Here is an 11,473-nt window from a genome sequence, read left to right as displayed (position 1 = left end):
CAAAACCTTATAACATAAACTGTTGTGGGATCTGGGGCTTTGAGTGGCTGTGGGTGACATTTTCCTCTGCAAAAGTGCCTCAATGGTTTGTATTGAAACAGGTGGAGTTTTTTTGAAACACAAAACCTGCAAATCCTCTCAATTTTTTTTATATTAATGCATTCTTAAAAAAATACTATATATTCAACTTGACTGTTTTTCCAAGACAGAAATCTTACTGAGTAACACTTCCATATTTTTCTCATCTCTTGCTTTTTTTTTCCCCAAACTCTGTTTTCATGTTTACCAGCAGAGATTAGGAGTATCTCTGCTGGTAGAGAGATGGTGTGGTCATTCCAGTCCACCCAGTGTGCCACTGTGAGAAGGGCTTGGGGTTGGCTAAGCCAAAGGGCACAGATGAATTGTTTAAATGCTGTGAGGACACAATTGGCCTGCATCCATGTTTTTTTCTGGGAAGGAAAGATTTTAAAGCTAGCATTGCAGTTCACTGGCTGTTGACATTTTCAGTCCTTTGCAATGAGGACTTCACCACTTACTGTTTGGAAAAGATGGGGCACAGGATCCATAGCCCAGAGTCCAAGTCAGGTTACTAGCCCTCAGCTGATGGACATGTGGGTGCTATATTTGCTGTGTCCACAGCCTGAGGTCTCATTTCCCAGCTGTGCCCTGGCCTCTCTTCAGCTCTAGGGCCTTAAATGCTGCTACTCAGAGCAGCTCACACACTACAGTTTATTCCTTGCACGGATTTCATGCCGGGAGCTCAGGAGATCACAGGGGAGTGAGTGATGGTTGGTGTGTTGGTTGACTGGACCCTCAAGAGGCCATTTGGTCCAGTCTCCCGCCTGATGCAGGTCTAGCTCCAACACAAGACCATGTCAGCCATGGCTTTCTCTAGCAAAGATTAAAACTTACAGAGATAAAAATTTCACCACCTCCCTGGGCAGTGTCATCCTTCTTGTACCTTTTATTTTGTCCTCATGTCCAAGCTGAACCTCCCAAAATGCCTTTGTCTTTCTTCTGTACTTCAGCACTGCCAAGATTTTTACTTTGTTATACCTGTAAATACCCCTCAAATAGCTAACTGATCCTCCCTTGACACTTCTGCCCCAAGCCCAGTTTCTTCAGCCTCTTCCTCCTAAGCCAGTGATGAAGCAGTGAAGAAGAAGGATACAGGCTGTAGATGAACTGCTCATATATGTATGTCATACTCTACTAGCACAATTAAATGATTCAGCATCTCTTTTTGTTTTTTTTTTCTGAACAAATACATAAAAAACAGCATTATCGGGACCATTCCATTTGAAAATAACAGGAGGCTGGCAGCACAGTAATTTTTAAAAATGTCTGCTACATTCACTCAGTTATGTTTTGGTTTTCCTCTTTATTTTTCTCCTTAAGTCCTCCTCTTCTTAGCATGTAGGTGTAAAAAAAGCTGTAAAAGAACTGTGGCCAAGTTAACGGGGAAGAAACAACTTTAGTGTAGTGAATTCAGTTCTAAAATTACACAAGTGATAGGGCTGTTTTCTGAAAAATCACTGAATGATAAGTAACAGAAAAGAACCTGTGGATTCCATTACAGAAAAGGTCAAGAAACAATTTTATATCATGACAAATCATATGAGTCTTGACTTGGAATTAATTTTGGCACTTCTAAAATGTTGCAATGAATTTAAAGCTCTGAGGTTCATTAGTACTCATTATTTCTTGTATGAAAATCTCTCTATCCCAGTGCTGGCTGTGGAATAGAGAAAAGCCTTGAGAGAATTTAGAATAACCCTTCCCACACTCCACCAAAGAGAAGTAATTTATCCAGAAAATGTGAAGCAAACCCAAATACTTAGCATTACTGTCAATGTCATCTTAATGCTTCCTATGTTTCACAGGCCCCTCTTATTTTACTCTTGTCGTTTATAATGATACTTGTCAAGAAATATGAGATGTTCCTATATTTTAGGATATTAGGAAAAATTTTGTTACTGACAGAGTTGCCCATCACTGGAACAGGCTCCTCAGGGAAGTAGTTGCTGAGTCACTATCCCTGGAGGTATTTAAAAGGCAGGTAGATGTGGCACTTAGGGACATGGTTTAGTGGTGAACATGGGAGACCTGGGTTAACAGTTGGATTCAATGATCTTAGAGGTCTTTTCCAACCTAAATTATTCTATGATTTACATAACCCTGAAATTGATTCAGTAAAAATCAGTCTCGGGCAGCTGAGAACTGACCTCTTCCATGCCTTTCATTTTCATTTTTTGGCTGAATTGTGAAGAGTGAAATATTCCTTTACTAAGATTTCCAAGTAAGTTTGCAGACTTAAGCGGTACAGATGCATGTCTGATTTTTAAAACATATCATTTAAAATGTACCTCAGACATTTTTTATGAAACTCTCATTATACTTGCAGTGCAAGTTTCCTTTCCTTTTGTCAACAAAATGTTAGTGTCTGTCTTTTGTAACTGCCTGACACAAGGAGACACTAAATTAAGATCATCATACCATTTGGAATGCGTAAGTATTAGGGAATGGAATGGAATTGTTTGTGGTTGAATAATTAATACAATCAAATGGTGTCAGGAAGGAGAAGCAGCAAGCTTCTACCTGACCTTTCTTATTCATCAGATTTAACTATTTTTGCTGAAGTAATCTGCTTTTCATCTCCCATCTTGTAGACCAGCTTTATGCCTGAAATGAGTAGAAAAGAATTCATGTCAGTAGGGTGTGGTATTATGCTGTTATTATCATATCTCGTGCAATGCAAATGGATTTTCTCTCTGAGGTAGTTCAAGAGAAAAAGGGATGAGCTCCTTAACTTTGGAAGAGTCAAGTGTGTAAACAGTGTCCTTACAATAAACATGCCAAAAACAGAAGTTTGCAGTATTACCTGACTGTAGATCCTGACATAGTTCTGAGAAAGAGCAGCAGTAATCTATCATGAATTTTCCATTACCAACTAACATGCTGATGACTCCTCTGTAGGAATTTAAGATACGCACTGATGCTTCAGGATACGGAGGAGCACCAGGAGAAACTGGTGCACCAGAGGACTAGGCCATTTATGAGCTATCATAAATCATCCTCTTAAGTAACTACAGGTTCCTTTAGAGAGAGTGAAACATACTCAGGGCAAGTAATATGTGTGGGGATGCTCATGATGGTGAGAGACTGTTAATCGAGTGGCTGAACACTGTGCTCAAGGGGAATAATCCATGGGTTTGCTACCAACAGCTATTTATAGAACGACCTGGAAGGGTAAAATGGAAGGAAAAATGGGAACACTGCAAGTCTGTGTCAGTGTAGACTGAGTTACCCCAGGGTCCCTCAGCAGAGCAGGTAACAGTCTTCTTGCCCAGGGCAAGGAAAGTTTCCAACTTCCCACATACCCTGTAAGTTCCTGTTTACAGCTCAAATACCTATGGCTCACCTAGGTAGGATGGCTTTTTCCCTGTCTTAACTCCTGAAGGGGTAATCACAGGAACTGGCCAGCTCCTCCTTTCCTTTTCTCTCTCAATAAAGCAGCACTCAGAGGCTTTACTTGCTCTGCCTGTGTGGGTGCAGCATCTTAAATAAGCACTCTTTAAAAACCTTCCCTAAATATTTCTCAACAGGGAAGCTGCAGTCAGACAGACAACGAAAGCTACGTAAGAACTGATGATGAGGAGAGCTGCTTTCGGACAGATGATGAAGAAAACTCAGCTGCAAACTTCACAGAAGAATGGAACCAAGAGGTGCAGCGTCTCTTGACAAAAAAATCACATAACTAAGTTCTGAGGACTGTAGCACAGTACTTTTGTTCTAAGAGTTGTAGCTTGTAGATGTGTGTTTTTGACAACAAGACTTTTGTTTAAAGCTAACTTATATTAGCTACATCTGTAACATGGCTCATTACTGGTGAAGCAAACAGACTGATGTACGTACTGCTGTTACACAGGACAGTGGTATTAATAACTCACGTGAACCCTTTGCACATGATATTGAACCTGTTCAGTTTACAATGACAATACTGTTTATAGATAGACATTTGATTTCTGAATACTTTGAGATTTTAGTAGATTGGTTTACTATACACTGTACATTTTTTTCCACAGATGAAATAAAAAGTGACAATTATGCATTTAACACTGAATAATAATACTCCTGAGTGTATATATCTAGTAGCCCAAAAAACAAAGTACCAGACTATCTTTGCAATTTGTTTGCAAGTCTTTAAATTAAGGCTTATACAAAATGTACTAAAATAATAATTATAATAATATAATTAATAATAATAATAAACTTCTCTAATTTAGGGCTAATGTGTAACTTAGGAATGTTTCTTTCAAAATAATCTAACAAATCAGCCATAGAAGTTAGTGTAAATATTTTTTTTCCAAATAGATATCATATACAAAAGGTGACATTCAAATGATATAGAATCTAGTTTTTAAATCAGCACAGATCTTCTTAAAACTGTGAACTATGTTTTGAAATACTCGTTGCTAAAGCTGTTTATAAACCACAGGTGCCATAAGATCCCTGAACTGACTGATGTTACGTATAATCCTCCATGGTATTGTTTCATTGATGTTTTAGCTTTAGTAGGCATGTGTTCAACAAACTGGCTCTTTCCATCTTTCTGCCCCTTCTCTCCTCCCCGCCCCCCTTCATTATGTTATTTTCGAGGCCTTCAGCTTTAAATGTACAGGCTTAAAGTGCGCTTGCAACTGTTCTCTTTTGATTTCCGAATGTGTACTGCCTTAGCCAGCCACCAGATGTTCTGCATGCTCTCTTGGAAATGTGTAGTGAGACTCCTTCAGAGCTGGACGGAGAAATAGCGATCAGTGAAAAGCACAAGAAGAGCGGTGGATTTTTTCAAAAGGACAGGCATACAGTTACAGAATTGGAGATTGGTCTGGTTTAGTATTTTTCCAGTATCAAGGCATTTCAGGAGAAAGGAGACTGACCTGGCCATTGTGGGTTAGACAGTGAGACTGCTGGCTAAGAAGTGTTTGCTCTGCTGTGACTACAAACCTACAGATATCCTGAGCAGGGATTGACACAAATCAGCTGTAACGTGCTCCCCAGAGCACACTGCTTGGAAATAAAGGTGACACCTGTATGGCACATAGCACTGCCCTGCAGAGAAACCAGAGACAGGCCCTCAAGAGCTGGAGCAGCAGCAGTCAGGGACACCAGGAGATGTTCCATGCTGGCTGCCCAGCCCTCCTGAGCTGCACAGTGTATGAGCTCGGGACCACCTCTGTGCCAAGGTAATTTTACTGTCGTAATACAACATTAGGCTTCCAGTACCTGGCTGATCTGGAGTGACACTGTCTAACGGCCCTAAAAACAGTGGTGTTTCATACAGATATTTCACACCAGCATAGTTTGCCTACAGCAAGTGATGAGATACCCATCTAAAGCAGGTGAACATGGCTTGTCTGTCCTTGCTTTCATGGTGACGTGGATGTGCGCTGCCATATTTACATGAGATTGTAGCTCAACCCAGTAAATCCACTTGTTTGCATGCACTCTCCAGGCTCATGGCTGTTTCCCTGGGCGCTATGTGTTAGGGAATGAGTATCTGTATGAAAGAGCTGCTGCCATTTTTCACTTCCATATCGTTTTATTGCGTATGCAGATCTCTTGTCCACATCTCCTTGCATATCTGGGCTTGGTCTCAGACATCCAAATGCATACTAAGGGTTCTAGATATCTTCATGTAAGCTTTTCATTTTTGCAATCACTGGTCTTTGCTCCTGGGGTATGTGCCACCCTAGCAAGGCAGGCACCATATCCTCCACTGCCTCCTCCTCCAACCTCCTCTCAGGAATGGGTTAGCCTCCACTAGTGCCTAGCACTCCATGTCTGAAGCTACTCCAGTGAACCTGTAGACATTGCTGTCAGCTCAGGATTCCAAGCAAGCATTTTCTGAACAGGAAGAAGACAAGCTAGAACACAGCTACATGCAATGGCTGATTAATTCTACCCATGTCATGTTTAACTGTACCCAGAGTAAGAGATCCCTGTCATCATCTTAATGTCTGCGTGCTCATTATCACTATGCTTAAAATAGATGCAGTAAACTAAATCCATTGCAAGAGCTTCTGAACTAGGAGTAACGACTAAAGTTCACTAATCAAGCACCTTTCTTTTAGGCTGGTGTCAACAAGGTGATCCCTTAGAGCTGGAGTTCTGGATCCCTTATGCCCTGGAGCTCTGAGATGAAGCACCTCTTACTTAGCTCTCCAAATGTCTATTTTAAGCATTTTCCAACTGTTAAGCTGGCTGCATTTTCACCCAGCTGGTCTTTGTCTGTTTGTTGAATATTATTTTGGTTGTGGTTTGTGGTCATTAAAACAGTTACAGAAGAGGTCCCTGGCGTGGCCCTTTTCTTAACTACCAATGGCCCACCACAGCAGTCAAAACTCTGGGTAGTTTTACTGTCACTGGAGGAAAACCAGTGGTTTGGAATCAGGAGACAGGGATGTGAAGATGTATAGGGTCCTTGAATGTCCAAAGCGAAGGTGGAGAATGGGTTGTCTGTAAGTAGTAATGTTAACTAAACTGCATAAAAAGGTGTGTGGCCTTTGTTGTGATATAATATGTATTTTCTTATATGCATGAGCCAAATTGTTGCATCATAATTTATCATAAGTGTGTCCACCTTTACTTTCAGTTGTCATCTTCTCCCATCCTTATTGGTTCTTGGCAATTACTGTAGATAGACCTTGTAAATATTGCAACCTCGGGTTGCTGTAATCACGTTGGTTCAATTCAGCAGACGGAGCTGTGAACAACAAGCACTCCACTGTGTCCTGAAGACAAAAGGGCATTTTTACCTTTGAACCAAAAAAAATTTAAAAAGTATGAGGAGTTACATCTTGAGGCTACTAACTGTAAGACATTTTTAAAACTACTGTACTTGACACCACTTGAGACAGATATAGAGACACTAAAGATGTCACGATATTCATTGGTATTGTAACAGAACTGCTATTGTATGGGGTTTTTGTATTGCTGTTAAGTATTGTTTTGTGTGTGTGTGTTGGAACCTACTGGGGACATGTTATATTTTGAGGTGATTAAACTATTTAATTGTGTGTCTATATTTTGGAATGGAATTATTTCTTCATTAAAAAGATTTTTAAAAGGAAGTTATGGAGCATCGTGTTTGTGGCTTATTATGGTTTGGGATGTCCTGTTCCATGTAGCCCAAGCAGCGTTTTCTTTTAGCAGGGAAGGAAACTCCATCCCCATGGTGCAGCAAGAAGTCTTTGCTTCATCCACATTGTCTCCTCTTCACAAGAGCACCTCCTTCGGAAGTGCTTTGAACATGGCACAGAGCAGTACCTGCTTTCAGTGGCCCAAGCAGTTTCTTCTTTCTTCCTTTCTTAATTTTCTATATCTTTAGCAGTTTCACATCCTGAAAATGCAGTTCCCCTGTCTGTAAAATACCTGCCCCCATATCCACTTAACAGCAATGAAACTGACCATAAGCAGAGACACCAGGGCCTGACAAGGTGCCTGGTACAGAGCTATGAGGGGTGACCCTGGTCCTCAGGAACCTAAACTACCTGAAATGGTGTGATTTTTTCTTACCAACTGTGTTTGTCTGGCCTTAGAGTGAGCGAGACCTTGGAACTGACACGTTTGAATGGCTTTACCATCCACACTCACGTGTTTTATTGCAGAAGGACATAAAGTCTTTGTTTTCCCAATTACACTTCGAAGATATCTTTCTATATCAGTTGTTGGTAATTACAACTGGTTGCTAACCTAAAAGAGCATGGAGTTGCAAGGCAAGAGCTCCTGCTTAAAGCAACAAGTTTGTGTCCCGATGCAGTGCTTGGAGGTACTTCATCAGGACACAGCAGTGTCTGGAGGCACTGCCCAGCTGTGCTGCTGGCCCGTGGTGGGAGCCCTTCCCAGCTCTCCCACTGCCATGGCAGAGCATCCCACTGGCAGCTCAGTGCAGCCAAAGTATCGACAGCTGTGCACACAACGTTGTTAGTTGGCCAATTAGTTACACCAGGGTGAGATCTGTTAGAAGGAAAGCAGTAGCAGCACACCAAAAATATTCTCTATATACTTACCAGATATCCCAGCGTCTTGGGAAGCTGATAAAGCCAAGTCTGCTGCCTCCTTCAGTGTTGACTGCTGTGGTAACCTACAAATCACCAGGGTTTATTTGCCCTAATTCCCCTGTCTACATAGTGACGTTCTTCAATAAAGAGGATCATTTTACACTGTAAATTATTTGCCAGATCTGCTGAACTTTGCCTCCACAATCCCAGTCCAAATTCATATCTGCAGGATTGTAATGTATGATGACATATCATCAGCTCATGAGGATAACTCTGTTTTATCCATGCATAATCCCAAATTGCTGTATTTCTTCCTAACCCACAATCAAGTGTGTGGGCCCTTGGGGAACAAAGGAGCCAGTGAAAATTAATTTACAAAGGCTGTTTTCCTCTTTCCCTCTTGGTTACTCTAGCTGCTTTCTGCTCCCCACAAGGAAAATAGACTTATATGGGAAGAAATAAATTGTTTTGTTTGCAAGAGGAAATAAAATAAAAATACTAAAATAAAACCAGTAAAATTTAAAATAAATAAATAAATAAGTGGTCTAAGTTGGTACATGGTACATTGGCTGCATCAGCACTGAACTAGGGGACTAAAAGCATCTGGAACTTTCTAAAAGCACCTGGGAGTTTCATTCAGCTGCACACAATTCTATGATCATTCTTCCAAAATTTGCCTGGGAGGCCTGTTATTCAGCAGCTGCATATTCCCGTGCAAGCAGCCCTTAGTTCTGGGTGAAACTTCATAAGAGAGTAATGCAGGAATATGAAGCTGAGTTTATCACAGAAACATGTTATGTGTGGTAGGAAGAAAAGTCTCCTCTATTGTTCCACAAAGAAAAATGCATTGAAGAATTTCATATACTTCAGGATCATCCCATGTAATACCTCAGATAATCTGCATATTAAGGATTCCTCTTTGATTTCTCCTGAGTGACTGTGACCCGTTGAGTTCCCTGTGGATTACGATGGCTATCCCACACTGTCAGCACTGCACCAACACACCATTGGCTGTAAAGGGCAAAGCAGCAGAATTAGGCTGCAACTCTCCCTGCCTTCCCATTTCCCTGGGAACAGGTCTCAGACTGGAATAAGCCTTTCTCAGGGCCCACAGTTCTGGAGCTTTTTAAAAAAGAAGTTGTTTTGGGGAAGCAACCTCTTAAGACAAGGCTGGGGGCTGTGCACAGGTCAGTAGGGGAATCATGCAGCCACATCATGCAAACTAACATAAGATGGTTAATGCAGCTTGGAGATAATAAAGACTAAAGAGATAGGTGATGTTAAAGAGTAGTGGCTTTTCTGTGTCTTGGAAGGAAATGAAGGAGGCCCTGGTGCATTTTGTCATTCGTGTGTGATGCTGAAGAATGTAGTTTGCTATTTAATACAACAAAATTTACCACTAGCAAATTAATTTCCTCATGACTTACATTTTTTGCATAACACTCAGCAGTGGCCAGATGGCAGATGTGTTAGGCCTGCTGCTTGTTATGCTAATTGTCAGCCGTAAAAGCATGAAAGCTGCCCAGTTAACACTTTTCGACTGCTTGCTATAGCCCAGCATTGCTGTTAGAGGCCAGCATTGCCTGCAGCCAGCAGGTTCAGTCAGAAGAGGCACCCTTCAAGTGCATGTTTTGACTGGTTTTCTTGTTACTGCTCAGTTCAGTTTTGGCCCCTTTTGGTACATTCCTGTCCAAAAAAACCATGGGTCAAACTGGTTTCCAGTATGGGGATGTGTCTGTGTGCACCTGCGTTTCTCAGCCTTTGGTCTTTGCAGTGCCTAGATCCCTGAAAGTCTCCCCTAACCCCAACCTGAAGCACTGAGCATCCATCCCTGCTCTTTCTCCCTCCACCGCATGCACCTCAGTACAATTTCAAGATGTCAGGTGCTCCTCATCCGCACCAGCATTTTTCTTTATGTTTTTCTGGGCATTTCAGTCTCACACCAGGGCGAAATGAGATTTGCCTGAAACCTCCCTGAAAGCTGTTCAGCAGCGCCTCATGGAGCAGGGGCTGCTGCTCGCCTGGGAAGGACATTTCTCACCCCTGCCCTCCTGTCCCTCTTCCCACAGAAGCTGCCATGGGGCCCAGACTGGAGTTTCTCCTGGGTGGGATCCCTTGCTCAAGTCAAAAGGTTTTTTTGGAATCCAAAATCCTTCCCTGGTTTCACCAAACATATTTGTACCCCTCTGCCCCATAAAGTTACCTCCCCTCCTGCACCCCTCACTGGTGCCAAGTCCAATTACACTCCTTTTTTTTTTTTTTTTTTTGCTTTTTTTGATTTGTTGTTTTTTAAAGCTTCTGGCAGTCACTTTAAATCCCCAGTAGTTATACTCCTACACTGCTGCTATCAGGACTCTGCACTTCTTCAACATCTGCCTTCATGTGAAAAACCAAGAGCTTATAAGCTCTGTAAGAAGCACCTTTCATCACCATACTTATTATGTAGATACAACTAAACTTAGAAACCCCCCCCAAGAGACCTCAGCTCTGACAAGCAGCCCTGTTGTCCTATTCACAAAGTAGAAAAGTTGTGTTTTAGTGCTTTTAAGTGCCACTGTGTGCTCTCCAGAGCCAGTTTTTTATTTGCTACCTATAACCACATCCGAGCTCTCAGCTCATTTGCCCAGAGACCCCCACAGCCCCCAGCAGACTGAAGGGGCTTGAGCCCTGCTTGTTTCGGCTGAAAGGCTGACACTTAAGCTAGTGCAGATGGTAATTGGTACTTGAGAGAGCGCTGCTTCCAGGGAATCCTCTCATCACTGGCTCTGAGTCATACGGTTACTGGAGGACACTTCACCAGAAACACATTTTCTGCCACGTTTTGGATCTAAGCTCTCACAAATTAACTGAGTTCATGTATAAATGCAAGAAGGAGGAATGCAGAACACTTTTATAATGTCGCAATTGTGAGAAATGTATGCAGACAGACACCTGTTCGCCAATTAAAAACTGGATTTATATAGAGGTTATACAAAATCTGCACAGTTCTAGTATTGATTGTTTGTCTGGCAAAGTGATAATCAACAGAAGAATTAACTGGGTTTGACTGCAAGTTGGAATTGCCAAGGCTGATGGTGCCCGGAAGCAGAAAAATTAAACTGTTTTATGTTTATCTGAGGATGCTTCACTTAACCCAACAGGAGAAAACCCAGAGGACTAAAACCAAATGAAAACCAGATCACTGGTTGAGTTGCTATTCAGTGGCCAGCTACCGCTTTCCTTGGGAAGCAATTAATTATTCCCGTTACATTTTGCACTGTTGGGAGTGAAACGTCTCATCTGCTCAGCTAACACTGACGAGTAGCAGGTGGTTTTCCTGCCACGAGGACACAGCGGGCACAGTCCTGCCATGGCTGGGCCATTAGGTACAGCTGAGGTACAGCAACAGAAATTTGTTCTAATAGCTTTCT

At 41.9% G+C, this 11,473-nt stretch overlaps 1 protein-coding gene across 11 annotated transcripts in view; it reads left to right on the top strand.

Annotated features, from left to right (window-relative positions):
* The window catches only part of DTNA (dystrobrevin alpha), a 226,914-nt gene extending 219,781 nt beyond the window's left edge, over positions 1-7,133 (top strand). For all 11 annotated transcript variants that reach the window (XM_027674327.1, XM_027674399.1, XM_027674392.1 and 8 more), the window contains one exon: positions 3,606-7,133. The gene's annotated coding sequence lies outside the window, so the exon portion shown is untranslated. The remainder of the gene's footprint in view (positions 1-3,605) is intronic.
* Positions 7,134-11,473: the final 4,340 nt, after the last annotated feature.

Source organism: Neopelma chrysocephalum, unplaced genomic scaffold, assembly GCF_003984885.1.
Source record: "Neopelma chrysocephalum unplaced genomic scaffold, ASM398488v2 Primary Assembly neopelma1_22, whole genome shotgun sequence".
Taxonomy (NCBI): Eukaryota; Metazoa; Chordata; class Aves; order Passeriformes; family Pipridae; genus Neopelma; species Neopelma chrysocephalum.
The sequence above is the reverse complement of the archived record's forward strand: the minus strand, read 5'-3'. Positions and strand labels throughout refer to the sequence as shown.